Source organism: Panthera leo, chromosome B1 (assembly GCF_018350215.1).
Source record: "Panthera leo isolate Ple1 chromosome B1, P.leo_Ple1_pat1.1, whole genome shotgun sequence".
NCBI classification, from domain to species: Eukaryota; Metazoa; Chordata; class Mammalia; order Carnivora; family Felidae; genus Panthera; species Panthera leo.
The window spans coordinates 83,916,379-83,930,539 of record NC_056682.1 but is presented as its reverse complement, the minus strand read 5'-3'; the positions used below and the strand labels follow the sequence as shown (position 1 = coordinate 83,930,539).

Sequence of the window (14,161 nt, the reverse complement as noted above, 5' to 3'; positions counted from 1 at the left end):
TATTATTCCTAAGAAACTTCTTACAGTCCAGTGGATTCAACAGCAGAAAACTTAGATTTCAAACTTAGAAACTGGTGATTTCAGGGTGACCCTCAGCAAATTGTTTAAAATTACTTTCCTGACATGCCAGGGCCCTATATAACACAGCAGGGTACCTAGGAGGATCAAATGTAATACTGCATATATGAATTATTTGTAATATTGGAGTTTTATATCATTTATTTGTTCTTTACTTTCTGTGATGCCCCAAAAAGAATTAGCACTGTTCTAAAGGGTGAAGTGATACGGATAACTATAAAGTAATAAGATAATCCTTTTCTTTAATCTGTCATGCAGTAACACGACTTGTAGTTTGGTCTGATGTTTAATTAATTAATAACACTCAAAACTTTCCTTCTATCTTTGATGTTTCTGAGAGTCCAAATGGTTAAACCATTTTCCTTATAGAAAAAAAAACCTTTTTTTTCCACAATTTTTAGGTGGCTATGGCCTCAGAAGCTCTTCAAACAATCTCATCTAGTTAAGCATTCATGAATCTCATGAGGTCAGGCTAGAGAAGAAACATTCTGCTAATCTTTTGTCTAATAAAAGTCGTTAGAAGGAAAGTGAAGTAAGTTTGTGAGGAAGGTACAAAAGAATTCTTTACTTTCTGCTCCATCCAAGGTCAAAGAATCCTATAAAAGCCTTTCACATTAGGCAGTTTGAATGATGTGTCAAAAATCAAACTGGATAATAACTCAGAGTTAGAAGAACGAAAAAGAGGGAAAAGGTGATTTGCTGGTCAGCCCATCAGGTATAAGTATGATTTGAAAAGTGAATCATAAAGAAGAGTTTTTTTTTCTCTCTCTCTCTCTCTCATACTCCTTTTCACAGTGGTTTCAGAAGATAGACCCACAGGCACACTGCTATGTGTAACCCAAGTCAGAAGGAGAATCAGTATTTAAATGACTACAGTGGAAAATTTGGGCACGCCTTTGCAGTAATCATCTTTTCCAGTTTTTCTCCCTTTGGAAAGAAATACTCACAGGAAATGGACGTTGGAGAATCAAACTGCAGAGTATCAGATAAATGAAATGCTAAAATAACAACAAAGAAAATAGATTCTTATTCATTGCTGTTCATATGTCTCAAATTGAAACATGGCTGGTGCACAGTATGGGCTCTGCACCCAGCCACAAGTCACCAGGCAAGAACATCCAATGTATCCAGACTGACCAGTTCACTGGAAACATGGTCAGCCTTGAGGAGTCTGATACCATGAAACCACTAATCCTGATCTTGGAAATATACCAGTGTCACTCAGGAAAGAATGCCCTGAGTGCCAGAATAATATCTGAATAATATCTGCAGTAAATGATGATGATACTTGCATTTCTACTACATTTTTAGTTTCCAGAGCACTTTTACATATGTTAGTCTGTTTTCATCCCAGTAGTAGGCAGAGCAGGATTGATGATCATTTTAGAGCTGGGGAAACTGAGTCCCCAAATGGATAACTTGTCTAAGGTCACACGACTAAGTAGCAGATCTGAGATTAGAACTTCCAGTTCGTAACTGTATGTTCTGTGCTCTCAATGCAGCATCACAGTTGAGAAGGAATCCTTGAAGGGTCCAAGAGTTGTATTTCTGATCCCAGGTTTGAAAACGTTCTTGCTACAGTCCTTTCTAAAATGCACTGCATTTTCCCATAATAGCATTCAGAAATATTATATCCACTGGTGGGGTTTTCAGATGCCTCATGGCTTTGTTACAATAGTTCACCTCCAGTTTGGTATTGCTTTTTCTCAGATACTTGTTTAGGTTGCAAGTTCAAGGTGGGACATCCAGGGAAAGCAACTATTGCACATGTGTGCTGGAGAAAGCAGAATGGAGAAGGCAGTGAAGCAGAATCTAAGAGACAAGCTCTGCCTTTAAACCTACACCACCTGAAAAAGTTCTCTTTACAGAAAGAAGAACATTTCCCTGAATATTAACATCACCCTAAGGATATTTCTGGCTTTTTGGGGGGACAACAAATGAATTTGATCCTGGAATTTAAAGTTTAAAGCCTTACTTAATGTTTAAAGCCTTATATTACTCAATGTACATATTCATATTTAAAACTGGGTGTATATGTATGTGTGAATATGCATGCACCTGTCTAGAGGTTCTATCATGAGGCCCCCATTTCTTTGCTGCTCTGAGGCCAGACCAAGCTGCTATTTACATTTCACTATGTCTCAACTTAAATCAGCAGTGAAAAGCAAACATGGTAGCTTTAGCACATACTTTAAATGCCTCAAATGGAGGCTTGCTGGGGTTTGCAGTGGGTGACTTCTTGTTTATATTAAATCCTATCCAATTAAGCTTTTCTTGGGAAACTGTTTTCACACATTTTAAACCACTAATATGACTATAAATGCCCTTTTCATAAAACCAAAATAGCAGTTTAAAAAAGAGAAGAATGATATTTAAAATTTTAAATATCCATGGGGCACCTGGGTGGCTCAGTTGGTGAAGCGTCTGACTTTGGCTCAGGTCCATGAGTTCGAGCCCCATGTCGGGGGCTCAGACCCTGAAGCCTGCTTCAGATTCTGTGTCTCCCTCTCTCTCTGCCCCTTCCCTGCTCACACTCTGTGTCTCCGTCTCGCAAAAACAAACATTAAAAAAATAAAAAAATAAAATTTTAAATATCCCTATAGACCCCATATGTGATTAAACAAATCTCCATAGTGCCTTCCGAAGGCTGCTTTCTCTATCATGGTTAAAAACAATTACCCGAGTTTGTATGTGAGACCAATATTTTCAGGAATTCACATACTGAATTCCTTAGGACATGATGTAAGGAACAGCTGCCACCTTAACATTTAGCTCCATCCTCAATGAGCACATCTTAAAAGACAGCTTGACTTAATGCCATGAAACCTAAGTAACCTGGCTCATGGCAACATGAGAAGAAAATCTTTGGGATGTGGAAACAGATGTCCCTTAACATTTTTCAGGATGTGACATCACCTTCTGCCTTGGTGTACATGACTCTGCTCAGTAGGTTTAAAAATAATTTTCACGTGAATTTAAATACCAGCCTGAACTTAGTTTTAATTATCATTCCATTCAGATGGCTCTAAGGAAAGCCTATGTTTCTTTAGAATTTCCTTTTGTTCCCGCTGTGCGGTGTATAGAAACTTTCGGTAATTAAAAGCTATTCCTAGCTGAAGCAGTCTAACCTTTTAAATCACTAGTTTCTGCTCCTTTCTGATCAGAAGAAATGTTTTGGCAATACATCACATTTCAGCTTTGCAAAACCAAGAAAGAATGGGAGGCCAAAGCACAACATGTGTCCTCAGTGCCCACAGTGCGTTTCAGGGATCACCCGCATTGGACAGGGTGTGCACAGAGTTTCCACCTGCATATCAGCTGAGCCAAGAAAGCTGCTGTAAGAATGAGACAGGGCTGGCCAGCCAGGCACGAATGGCCTAAGATGCTGAACAAACGGTAACAGCTGGGGGATACTTGAAAACTGTAGGAATGAGTGAAATATCCCAGAGACGAGGGAAATAAATTGAAGCAGAAATAACTCAGTTCAGAGTCCAAGTCAGACTCACAAATCACAGCAGTCAGTTATCAGATCACTCGACTACTGTTAGCAGGTGGAAAGATAAATGTTCCTAGATCTACTTTGAAGCACAAATGCATTGCACAGCATACTGACTATAATGTAGCATGGGAAGATGGTGCTTCCCCCTGAGACTGCAGATCCAAGAGACCCCAATGAGTACCCCCCTAGTTATTTTGGGGAGTTCCCACGGACTTCATCAAGTATTGCAGATGATTGCCATTTTCTTCCTCTTCTGCTCTGAACGAGCTCGGTGATGTTTTCGGCTGCTGTCTCCATTCCATGCAGATGATCCCTGACAGTGGGTCCCTCACATCTCCCCAGATGCTGAAGCCCCTGCCCTGTGCCCACCAGTACTCCTTCAGGCTGCCACTTGTTCACTGCAGTTCCCTTTCATCCAGGACCACTGACAGACTTCCCATATTGAATCTTCAAGATGCAAAAGGAACACTCCTCTTAGGATGACATATTTTGTATAAAAGTAATGGGAATGGCAGTCATTTTCAAAAGTTACATTTATTTTAATTTATTAAAAATAAGGAATTCTGTCAGCAAATCCGTTAACATGACTGTTTTATCACACTTATTTTATTTCATGCTCTCCTTTATCTCTTCTTTTACTCTGCCTCATCATCCACACCCCTCCTCCCCCCACTCAACCCATTGCCTTAACCCTCCTATATTTCTACATACTCATAACAGTCATCTATAAGTATATACTATCTTAAATACAGAAACAACACACATACATATATAAAGGCATTTTTCATTAGTAGTTTTGTTTTCATGAAATTAGATTATATGTTATTTTTGGCATTTGCTTTTCTCAATTATGCAGTCCCTCCTGAATCTTCCAGGTCTGCTTTTAGAACTCCCATGAATTACACCTTCTTTTTCTAAGGCTTCATAATATCCCTAGTTTGGACACACCAGAATTTTTTCACACACTTCACTACTGATAAGCATTCACCCTGTTTCTAATTTTTCACTATTTGAGCAATGCTCAAACATCCTTTTCCATATATCCTCAAGTACAAGTGTTTTACTTGGAAGAGGTTAATAACCAGGAGTAACGTTGCCAAATCAAAATGTATACTTATTTTCCATTTTAATAAATGCTGGCATATTGTTTTTTTTTTAAGTTGTAAAATTTCACATTAAATCAACAGTGCATGAGAGTACACTTTTTCCCACATCCCTGCCAGCAATGGTCTTTAAAATTTTTGCCAGTTTATTAGTAAAAATTGATCACATTGCTATTTTAATTTTGTGTTTTTAAGAATATACAGTTAGAACATTTTTAAATGTTTCTTGGTCATTTAGATTTATTCTTCTGAGGACAACCTCTTTAAATATCATTTTCTAAACTTGAAAGAACTTTTTAAATATTATAGGGATTAATCCACCAATCTTTGACTTGCATATAGTTTTCCATATCTACTTTTTCTGTCTTGTCTATGCCATAGATCCTCATGTAAAATGTGTAGATTTCCATATAGTCAAATGTCAACTTTTGTTGACTAAATGTCAACTTCTGGACTCCCATTATTAAGAAAACTTTCCCTACCTCCTGCCTCTAGATTATATATCTTTTAAACTATCTTGCAAGAGCTTTAATGCAATTTAGTTTCTACATTTAATTAATCTATGTAAAATGTATTTTTATACATATAATATGACTGTGCTATCATTTTCATCCAGATGGACAGTCATTTAACCAATACCATTTGTATTAAATAATCTACTCTTTACCTGCTGACTTAAACCATCTACCTCATAGAGTCAATTATCAGCTTTCCTGGAATCTGCTCTTAGATTTGATATTCTGTCTCACTTCTCTATTTGTCTATTCCTATGACCAAACCACATAGATTTGACTGCAGTAGCTTTATGTTTTGTTTTAATGCCTGATCAGGCAAATCTTACTATTTTTAAAAATGTCTTTGGCTATTCTTGGATATTGATTTAGTTAAGTAAATTTTAAGATCACTTTATCCAATCCCCCAAATCCCTCTCCATAAAAATAATATTTTATTTGCAATTACATTAAATTTATAAATTGATCTGGATTGATGGTAATTATATTATTTTCTAACACAAGTAAGTTTTCCTATTGGTAAAGACCTTATTTTACAGTCTTTAATAAGATTTTATACTTTTCTATGTAATGTAAGCTATAAAAGAAGGGTGCTATTGATTTTTAAATATACTGATCTTATAACCAACCAACTTACCAAATCATATTTGGTTTTTATTTCTAAAGTCTCTTGGGATTTCTGGATATTTTAATCACATCAATAGATAAATAGTTTTGCTTCTTGTCTTCCAAATTTTACATAAGTAATATAATTTTCTCATTGTATTTTCTATAGTCTCCAAGAAGATGTTGAATAATAATGATGATAGTGGTTAATTAGGTGTCTCGTCGAAATGATTTTAGCACTTCATTGTTTCAACATTTATATTATCTTATTCAGATAGTTTTTTATTATATTTCTGTAATATAATCTATTTATTTTTTATTAGACATGACCACTAGATTTATTAAATGCATCTTTACCATCCATTGACAGAATCAAATGAGTTTTCTCCTTTACTTAATAAAATAGATTATGTTGATAGATGTTCTGATATTGAGCCATTTTTGCTTTCCAGAATGTATTTTTCTTTTTCCACACAGATGAATTCTACTGAATGCTATTTCACTTACAACTTATGTACCTATGTTTCTAATTGAAATTTGGGTATAGCTTTTATTTTTTTAACATTTATCAGGTTTTGGTGTTAAGGTGCTCCATATGTACACAGGCTGTATTCCTGGCTCAAACCTCACTGCCTACATTTCTGTTCCCTTATGATAAGGGATCAGAGAACTTCCTAAAACTTCTGGGCAGCACCCATCAAATTAGATTTACACTGACATGACTAAACTCCAGTTTGTAGACTCAACAGGCTCAAAATAGAATTACCCTGCAACTCCCCCAACCACTCTTCCCAGTGATATTTCATGATGCCTAAAATGAAAAGTGCTCACTGATCAAAACTTATGAGAGTAAAAAATTCAAAGTCATTCTTGAATGTTCAATGGAAGTCAGACTCAGAATAAGAGTTAATTGGGAAACACAGGGTAAATTATGGTCCTCTATGTTTGTGATTAACATTAATTAACTTTCCCAGCTTTGAAAAGAGAATGGGAAGTGACCTTATGTCATCATTTCTATTTTTTAATGTTTATTTATTTATTTATTTATTTATTTTTGAGAGAGGGCACAAGTCGGGGAGGGGCAGAGAAAAAGGGGGAGACACAGAATCCGAGGCAGGCTCCAGACTCTGAGCTGTCAGCACAGAACCCAACTTGGGGCTTGAACCCATGGACTACGAGATCATGACCTGAGCTGAAGTCATAAGCTTAACCAATTGAGCCACCCAGACGACCCATCATCATTTCTATTTTAATTGGAAAAAAGGCAAATTAATTCTAGGTATTAGTGTGTGTGTGTGTGTGTGTGTGTGTGCGCGCGTGCGTGTGTGTTTTAAGCTAGGTTAAACAATGTTTCTAACACACATTTGTAGACAGCTAAGTTTGAAAATATTCAAAATACAGTTCTGCTAATCTCCATGAAATAAGGATGTGGCGACTTCACAGAGTCAAGCGGCCACTCTGCTAAGGCCAAAAGGTTTTGTAAGAAACTTCCTTTACTTCATGAGTAAATTCATTTTCTTATTTCAAATAAGACTGTCCAATAGCTGGCCTGTCTCCATGCAAACATTATTTTCTTAGGGAAAGTAAGGAAGTATTGAATATTCTTTCCTCTATTTTGGGAGTCCAAACAAAAACAATAAACAAATAAAAGCCCTGAACAGATGATATAGAGCAAGTACTGTGTGAATGAAGATAGTAACACAGAAAACAGGAATAAAAGAAGAAAGGAAAAACAACGTAAAGAGCAGCATAGATTGTAATACACTGAATATGTCAACTACAGAGGAGGGGAAAAGGAGATGGAAATGCAAATATAGAGAGAGTAGCATAAATGCTAAAGGAAAGAACTTAAATATATAGTACTTCCACTTCTGGTAAAGATGCAAAAATTTGCAAGAGACTGCCACTCCTATAGTAACATCAAATACACTACCAAATCAGTTTTTGTTATACCCATCAGAAACCTGAGGATGTAAATAAACCAAATGAAATGAAATCCAGGGAAAGACAGACTGTTCCTGGAGGAAGACATACCCATGGCTGGTATTATTCCTGGCTGAGCAGCAGGAAGCGGAGGATCTTCCATAGAAACCAGACGGACTCGTAATAAACTTTTAATGAGCACATGTTGCCTGGCATGAGAGATTTGAGCCATGAGGAGCCTTAGCCATTGCATGAATGAATTTTGCCCATCCACCTACTCCTTCCCATGGGACATCACATACTGAAGGAGGAGATTTCAATGTACAGGAGAGCTGAGAGATTTCACCACTGAGCTGCACAGGGCTTTTTCCAATGTGAAGCAGAGGAGCAGAGGTCGATTTTCCCATGTGCTAGGCTGAAGCTTGAGAGAGAGGCAAGATTGCTGCCAAGTGAAAAAAAATTGCCTCCAGTAATCTAAGGTTGGCTTAATTTACAGAAATGAATTAATGTATTCACTACATTAACAGAATAAGTAAGACAAACATTTAAGCCTCTCAATATATACCAAAAAAAGCCATTGGACCAAATTCAATACTACTCGTGATAAAAACTCACAGAAAATTAGGGATAGGGAGAAATTCCTCAATCTGACAAAAGACATCGATGAAGAGCCTACAGTTAAGATCATATTTAATGTTGAATTACTGAACACTTCTTCCTTATGTCTGGAAACAAAACCAGGATTTCCACTGTTACCACTTCTATTGATATTATACTGAAAGTCCTATTGCACCTAGCTAGTGCAATAAGGAAAGATAAGATGCACTTTGACTGGAAAAGAAAACATAAATTTTGCATTATTCGCAGGTAACATGATTACATATTTATAAAACCCTACGGAGTTTTAAAAAATGCTTTAGAACTAATATGTGAATTTAACAAGACTGTAGGTTACAAGGCCAATATGCAGAAAGTAATTGTATTTCTACATACTAACAAACAAGAGTTTAAAACTATACACACACACACACACACACACACACACACACACATATATATATATATACACACATATATTTTATGTTTACTTATTTATTTTAGGAGAGAATGAGAGGGAGGGGCAGAGACAGAGAGAATCCCAAGCAGGTTCCAGACTCTCAACACAAAACCTGATGTGGGCTCAATCCCACAAACTGGGAGATCATGACCTGAGCTGAAATCAAGAGTCAGACGCTTAATCGACTGAGCCACCCAGGCACCCCTAAAGCTATATTTTAAAAAATACCTTATATGTTATCATGAAAAACTATCAAATATACCTAGAAATAAGTCTTAAAATATATTATGATCACACACAAATGATGTGAACACAAATGTATTCCTGATAAAATTTAAATATGTAAATAAATAGATATGTCTAGCATATTTAAAGATTAATAGACTCAGTATTGTTAAGATGTCCATTCCCTCCAAAATAATATATACATTCAACAAAATTCCAATGAAAATCCCATTGAAAATTCAACAGATTGTTGAAAATCCCAACAATCCCAATTGAAGAAATTGACAAGCTGTTTTCAAATTTATGTGGAAAAACTAAGGCTCTAGAATCGGCAAAACAAAACAAAAATCTTGATAAAAAGCACAAAGGTGGCAGGACTTACAATAAAGCTACAATCTTTGTGTTATTGTCATGATGCTAGATAAAGAGATCAATGGAAGAAAAGAGATCATTGAGAAATAGACCTGCATCTATCAGTAGACAACTGAATTTCTATTCAAGACACCAACTAAATTTAATGAAGAAAAAAGTATTTTTGACAAATTGCTGCAATAACTGGATATCCTCATGGGAAAAATAACTTTGATCCCTATCTCATTCCTCAATGTAACGGCTAGAATGATAGAACATTCTGAAGGAAGACACTGGAGAATACTCTCATGACCTGAGGCATAATAATCTTTGCGGACACAAAAAACACTATGGGTGAAAAGATTGATGAACTGAACTCACTCAAAATTTAAAATCCCTGAATAACAAAATACATCATTAGGAAAATTATAAGGTAAGCCAAAGGGAGGAGAGGCCCTTGTAACACCTATATTCATAAAACCACTTACATCCACATATATGAAAAGTTCTTATAAATCAACAATAAAAAGAAAACCCATTTTTTTTTTAAAAAGGGAAAAAACGTGAACAGAAACTTGCAAACAGAAAAGATGAATGGCCACTAAGCATAGGAAAAGGTACTTAAAGAATCAGTCATCAGGAAAACGCAAATTAATACCCATTAAGATACCGCTTCATACCCACTAGAATGCTAAATGAAAATGATCGACAATATCATTATTAGTGGAGTTAACTGGAACTCTCATACAGAATTAAGAGTAGGAGAATAAACCCATACAATAACTTTGAAGAACAGTTTGGCAGTTCCTAGAAAAGTTAAACAGACATCTGCCCTATGATTTAACAATTTTAACTCCTCAGTATTTACCTCCCAAAATAAAAACAAATATCCACACAAATACATGTACTCAAATGTTCATACACACTTTATTCATTGTTGTCAAAAGCTGCAAGTAATTAAATGCCCATCCATAAGAGAATGAATAAACAAATTGTGGTGTCACTATAGCGTAATGCCATTCAGTAATAATACCACTCAGCAACATAAATGAATCTCAAAAACGTGTTTGAACAGAAGATACCAGGCACAAGAGAACACATATTATATGATTTTATTCACATAAATTTCAACAAGCAAAACAAACTTATGGTGATATATATATGGGGAAGTTGTTGCCTCAGAGTATGTGGGGTGGCGATTGACAAGAATGAGGCACAAAGGAACTTTTTGGAATGATGGAAATGTTCTATATCTTGAATATGCATAGGTTATACGGTCATATGCGACTGTCAAAGTCATCAAACTGAAACTTTATATCTGTCCTTTTTATCATATATAAATTATGTTTCAATAAAATATAAATATGCTCTTTGTAAATATATACCATTTATCAACACGTAGAAAGAAAGTGAAGTTTTATTTGAAGGGCAGCAATATTTTAGAACCTTGAACTACCTCTATACTATGGATTCAGGATCAGTAACTCCCCTTGCAAATTATGTTATGATGGAGACAGAGCGTTACAAAAGACAAAGTCTGAGTGAACCAGCAAGTTGAGAAGACCTTGTGGCACACACAAAAGAAAAGAGAAAACAAGGCCAGGTGGACAAAAGCAAAAGTTTAAGACATAAACTTAGTCACTTCACAACAGGTAACAATAGCTGTTGTTTCATGATTAGTTGGCCACTTCATTATAAAATGTATTCAGACATCTGCAATTAGTTATACATACTTAATCTAAGTGCTTAAAAAATTTGGATATGTTTTTCCCCTATATTGACATATTAACATTTTTTTTCTCAATCAGTTTTGAAGACCTAAATAAAGAATGCTTTTAAAATACCAGCTGAAATAAAAATACCATCGTGTGGGAGTGAAAATGAGGGCAATCCTAACAACATATGTACACTTGAGAAAAGACAGGATCTTTGAATTGGCCTACTTAAGGCTTTAGAATCTCAATTTTTTCATCTTTGAAATGGACGCAGTAATACTTCCCTCAAAGAATTTTTTGGAGACTAAAGGACAAACCATACATATTAACCATAGTGTTTGGTATATGCTTAGTGATCAATAATATCGATTTCTTTTTAAGGAAAAAGCTGTACTTCTATAGAAGATAGAGAAGAAGGCCAGCTTATAGAATTTGAATCTCAACAAGTATAATTATACCTAACCTTCTCAAAAGTCAGTGTAGAAAATCAAGCCAAGTCAAAGTATACAAAATGTAAATGATTTTCTTTTCCATAGAAAAACACACACAAAAAACTTAGACACTTCCGTATAGGCAACTGCACTAGAAGTGAACTGCCTTGAACATTAACTCATACAGTTCAATACACTTACATCTAATCTTGATAAGGTAACTTTTTCTGAAAGGTACAAATGGAGGATTGCTAGTAACTGGCAGTAAAAAATGTCTTAGGACATATATTCTCACCTGAGAAATGTTCAGTATCTAATGGACACAGGACTCTGTCCTATAAACTGAACATCTAACAAGTTGAGGGATACAGCAAACATTTACTCTAAGAACAAAAGGAATAAAGCAATTTGTGCTCTTGCAAAATACATAGAAATTCACATTTCTACCATGAGTAAACCAATTCTGTGACCTAATCATGTGTTTGCAGATTGATGGCTGTCCTTATCTGAGTGTTGAAAGGGCCTTGTTCAGTATCTTCCAAAACATCAGTTGTATGGGAAGAAGTGGAAAAAGACAAAGTTTGATGGTGAGGAAATTAATAAAAAGTTCATTCTTATTTTATTTTTAAGTTTATTTATTTATTTTGAGAGAGACAGAGAGAAAGAGAGAGAGCATGCATGTGAGCAGAGAAGGGGCAGAGAGAGAGAAAGAGAGAGAATCCTAAACAGGCTCCATGTTCAGCACAGGGCCCAACACAGGGCTTGATCTCACAACCTTGAGATCATGACCTGAGAGGAGATCAAGAGTTGGATGCGACTGAGCCACCCAGGCGCCCCAGTCACTCTAATTTTAATAATGACCCTATCACCCAACCATAACCTACCTTCCCACCTGCTAAGCATTATCCATCCATCTGTCACAGTGAGAGATTTGCTGAAGTGAATGAGGAGGATGAAGAATGTAGTAGGAGGAAACAATAGTCATTCTGAATCAACAGACTCTTCTCATTCATTATAATGATTAATTGCATTTCTGCTGAAGTTACTAAGTTAAGGTAATCAATCTTAGGTCCAATGTTTGGAGGAATACAAGAACAATGACTAATTAGATAATAGCCATATCAAGGGCACAGATGAAAGGTTATCATTTCTCTTTAAAAATATCTAATATAAACAGGTATGTCAATGAATATGAAATGGCAAAGTAACAAATTTATTTGACTGATGAACTCCAAGTAATGATAAACTCAATAGGAAAGAGCAAGCAACTTAGTCATCTGACTCAACTAGTTAGTATTCAGTTGGTAGAAGATCTCATTGTTTTGGGCCAGCCTAACATGATCAATGATTTACTAGGATCAAATATTTAAACTACTTTTAAATACAAGCACATAATTCATTAATTTTCTAAAACACAAACACATATTTTCATTTCGTAGGTCTTAAAAGTATTATGATCTTAAATTGTTTTAGGTTGTTACGTGCTCATCATTACAAATTGTACTTTAAAACCACTTCCTGCTTCCTCTTCTTACCCTCTCCCACCCCCAACCCAAAGAAAATCTTAAGAAACAAGAGAAAAACTTCCAGGATAAAGACTATATGTCTGTGGGGATTATTAGCATATTAATAGACTCTGTTTCTATTTACACTTCCATTTCCAGAACCAATTGTTAGTTATTTTAAGGAAGAGGTTATGCCTTAATTAACAGCTCTTTGTAAATGAAAGCCGCCTGCGTTTCTTAAGTGTGTTCAAATTTCACAAGTCGTATTTTACAGCAGGGATCCCAGTTCATCCAATACTTTTATGTGATGACACCTCTGATCAAGGAAGGAAGTCTTTAAAAGACCTTAAATAATTAGCTTTCAGAACAGAAGCCAACAAAAAGTATAATTAATGAGTAAGCTGATTATCCCTAAAGCATTAACATCCATGCACATTCTAAATGAGAGAGAGTGAAGGGACTAGAAGCACCTTAGGTATTTAATATTTCTAACTCTGATATTTCTAAGGACTTCACAAACTTGAGAGTTTAGGGAAAACATTCATTTCTGTAACATAGTGTTGCTATACCTCTGTCCTTTCCATATTCTGTCCTGTCTGTGCCTTGGGACTGCCGGGAGGACTGAATTTGATCATGTGCTTGGAGGAACATAAAATCCCATAGTTGCTGCTTACCGTCCCATCATCCTAATCGTTTCCCTGCTTACTACTCCCCTGCACAGTTGTATCACCTCCTCCCACTATCTACTTGAACCATAACCTAGGTGAGGGTTAAGTTTCAAGTGACGCTTTCCTCAGACTAGGTATGTGTGATTCCCAAGGTCCAGCAGTGCCCCTTAGCTTCAACAGGAACTCTTCTGGTACCTAACGGCCTCCCTGCCTTCAGTGTTTCCTGGCATGTGCTTCACTATTGATCATCAACACTGCCGTAGCTCCCCTGTCTTGAAAACAGACAAAAATTCATGCTGACCTGAGGGATTTAAAGAAGAGGGCTCCTTTGAAGTCATCCCTTCCTCAGCACCTACCCAACAGGATTCTCCTCTGTCCAGGAATTTTCAGAGTGGCCTCTAGAGGTAATGCCTGGTACTTCACTTATCTAACCTGGCAGTCATGGAAGAGAAGTCAGACACCGTGGGAAGACTGAAGAATTTAGGACA

General features: G+C 36.1%; 1 protein-coding gene across 9 annotated transcripts in view; it reads right to left on the bottom strand.

The window, feature by feature from the left end:
- INPP4B (inositol polyphosphate-4-phosphatase type II B) overlaps positions 1-14,161 on the bottom strand; it is a 759,315-nt gene that overhangs the window by 321,440 nt on the left and 423,714 nt on the right. The window lies entirely within an intron of this gene.